This window comes from Chlorocebus sabaeus, chromosome 21 (genome assembly GCF_047675955.1).
Source record: "Chlorocebus sabaeus isolate Y175 chromosome 21, mChlSab1.0.hap1, whole genome shotgun sequence".
NCBI lineage: Eukaryota > Metazoa > Chordata > Mammalia > Primates > Cercopithecidae > Chlorocebus > Chlorocebus sabaeus.
In genome coordinates, this window is record NC_132924.1 from 22249192 (window position 1) to 22252284 (window position 3093).

The window sequence follows — 3093 nt, forward strand, 5'->3', positions numbered from 1 at the left end:
ACAGTGATGCAGGCAAGGATTTAGGCTTAGGTATTTGGAGAGGAGACAAGAAATTGTAGGCCTGGAGCAGTGGCTCACCCCTGTAATCCCAGTACTTTGGAAGGTCAAGGCGGGTGGATCACCTGAGGTCAGGAGTTCAAGATCAGCCTGGGCAACATGGGGAAACCCCATCTCTACTAAAAACACAAAAGTTAGCTGGGCATGGTGGTGGGGGCCTGTAATCCCACCTACTCGGGAGGCTGAAGCAGGAGAATTGCTTGAACCTGGGAGGTGGAGATTGCAGTGAGCTGAGATCATGCCACTGCACTCCAGCCTGGACAACAGAGTGAGACTCTGTCTCAAACAAACAAACAAACAAACAAAAAAACCCCAAAAAACAAAAAGACAAGAAATTGTAGAAGCCTACATCTAATGGCCTTTATTTCCTCTGTGAAGTAAGAGGCAAATTCAGTGCTCGGAGGTGGGGCAAAGATTAAGAAAAGTAGTAAAGTGTAACCCAGGTCACTCTAGCTCAGTATCTCCTTTTTCACTATTCTCATCAGCCCCTCAAAAAGCCCCACAAGTATTTCAGGGGTTACCAGAATGTCTTTTACATGCATAGAGACACATCCACACCCACTTCCACCTGTGGTGTCAGGGTGTCCATGAAGCCCACTGGGCACCCACCATGGGTTTCTGCCAGTGGCCTGAGTGGGTGGCTGCTGCATGACCAGGTACAGAGGTTACTCCTCTGATGCCATGCAGCTCCTCTGGGCCACAGTCCTTCCCACCACTCCTTCTGGCCTGCAGCCACCTGGCCCCTCTGAGTCTCTGTGTTGGCATGATCCAAAGCTGTGTTACTCAGGCCTTGATGGGCTACAATATGAAGGGAAACTGTTTATTTCATTTTTACTCATAGCATCTTTCTCACTTGTATACAGACAAGCACCCAAGGACTGGCTTAGGGATATATTTGAATAATAGCCACCTGTTATTCTCAGAATCCCTGAGAATGCTCCAATGATTAAGCCTCTGTTGTTAGCACAACATCGCTGTGCCTTACAATAATTCTGCTTGAAGGGATCTGCAGATTCCCTCATTCCCCTCACTATGCAGTCTAAACCCCAGCTATGGACACAATTCAAGCCACAGTATCAGCAGATTTCAGAGGACACTTTCTTAATAGCTCTATCAACATTTCCAGACAGATGGAATCATGACAGCAGCAAACTAAGACTTAAGTTAAACTCCATGCTAGGAAAGTTTTAGAATAACTGCTTAAGGGATGGAAAATGTACCAGACTAGAGAAAGTTACAAAATTGCTAAACTCCACTCATTGCTCCTTGGAGACTGGAGCCCTTCGATTGGAATGGTACCGTCCAGCATCTGTGTGCAATTTGTCCAGCAGTGTTGGGCGGCCCAGGAAGAAAAGAGAGGTTTGAATTGAATCAGGGATGAGGATGAGCAGGGCTGGTAAGGCATAGTAATACAGAGTGTGAAGGGATTGGGAAAGTTTCTAACATTGTTGTTGGAACAATTGATTTTGAAGCTCAGCTGGCTGGTGCAGAGAAGGAAGGGGAGGGTGGGGAAGTTGAGAGGGTCATTTGTTTAGCAAGTATTTATTGATCACTGACAATGTGCTGGGCAGGCACAGGCCTGGGTTCTGGGAAAACTGTCTTTGAGAAGTTTGCAGGCAGGTTGGAGAGGTAGGTAAATCATAGTATAGAGCGTTAACTGCTACAATAGTCTAGGGAGCTGTAGAAGTAGACACGAGAAGCATTTGACTTTTCTAAGACTGCTGGAGGAAATTCATATTGGAAAAGCATCTGAGTTTTCCAAGACTTCTGGAAACAAGCATCTGACTTTTCCAAGACAGCACCTACATGGAGACCTGGGAGGCAAGAATGAGTTAGCCAGGTGAAAGGGGGGCGAGTGTGCTCCCAGGTGGAAGGACCAGCTTGGGCAAAGTCTTTGAGGTAAGAGAGAAAGGATGGCAAGGCCAGCTCAGGGTGACTGCAGTGTAGTGGACTGCGGAGGAGCAGGGAAGGAGGGCTGGCCAGGTTGGCAAAGGCAATGTCAGGAAGGACCATGGGGTATTGTAGGATACTTTCACAGCTCTCTACCCAGCTCAGTCCCTGCTGGCCACCATGAAACTGCCTCACCATCAAGGGTAGAGTCCAGAATCCAGTTTGTGTCATGTTGACTATGCTTTGCCAGTCACAGCTGATCAGACCTGAGGATCATGGTCCAGAATATTCACTTAGGGGCAAAGAAAGCTGTTTGCAGAGAGACAGAACTGAATCAGCATGTGCAGAGAGAAGGGGAGGGAGAGACAGGACCATGGGAGAGGGAGTGAGAAATGAATGAAGATCCTAACTCCCTTTAGCTCTTGAGCTCTGGGGCATTCCCCTGTGTCCTTGTAATTAATTCTTCCTTTTTGCATCCAATCGAACTCAAGTGGATTCTGTTTCTTGCAACCAAAGGAGCTTTGATGAGGCTCACCAGGGAAAGAACACACAATGAGAGGAGAACTCTGTGAAGCAGCAATGTGGGTAGAGTTGCTTTATGTCTCAAATTGTTAGTCACAGACTTTTCTAGTCAGTCTAGGGGCTGTGGTTTCCTTGGCTGTACTGGTGCCCTTAAAGCTTACTAGGCTTTTTTAAAAACCTAGTTCAGGAGTCAGCAAACTAGAGCAAGTGTGCCAAATCCAGGCTGACACTTATTTTTGTAAATAAAGTTTTTATTGCAACATAGAGACGTCCATTTTTCACAGGTTGATTTATCTCAGTTCCATGTTGCCATACCCATGATTCCTTTCTAGACACATTTCTTAGATTTTCCATAATCCTTTGCATTCTTGTGCCCATGCCAGCTCTTTCTTTCTCACTCTAATTGTCCAGTATCTTGAGCTTGTCAGGTTTAGATGGAAGTGCCGAAATCTACCTCACACCAAGACCTAAACAATGAGGAGAAATGCCTCAAAGAGGACAAATTTCTGAATTGGAGTGTCAAGAAATGACAAATATCCACTATTGAGGGCTGAGGTGGACTTTTCAGAACCCTGGAGCTTCGGAAGAGGCAGCACGGATTAGTGGGAGTTAGGAGGTCTGTAT